The sequence below is a fragment of the Arachis duranensis genome, chromosome 1 (assembly GCF_000817695.3).
Source record: "Arachis duranensis cultivar V14167 chromosome 1, aradu.V14167.gnm2.J7QH, whole genome shotgun sequence".
Lineage (NCBI taxonomy): Eukaryota > Viridiplantae > Streptophyta > Magnoliopsida > Fabales > Fabaceae > Arachis > Arachis duranensis.
Genome location: NC_029772.3, coordinates 104,755,937 through 104,756,249, shown reverse-complemented (window position 1 = coordinate 104,756,249; position 313 = coordinate 104,755,937).

Sequence of the window (313 nt, the reverse complement as noted above, 5' to 3'; positions counted from 1 at the left end):
TAAATTTTTATTGTATTTAATATATTAAAATATATAAAAAAGTTTATCTTTTCAATAATTTTTAGTAAAATATTTCTAATAATAGTTCTCTGATCTTAAAATATACTCTTAGCAAGACCCTAAATGTTATTGTTATTTTTTAACTATTTCTTAAAGTTATTTACAACAGTAGTAGTATCATATGGTCACTTTCCTACGTACAATATTTTTACGGGTGGAATAACATCAGTTTCATTTGAAACATTCAGGAGACAAATAAAACGATAGATATGTTAGGAATAATATTAATATTTATCCTAATCGTTTGGAACAA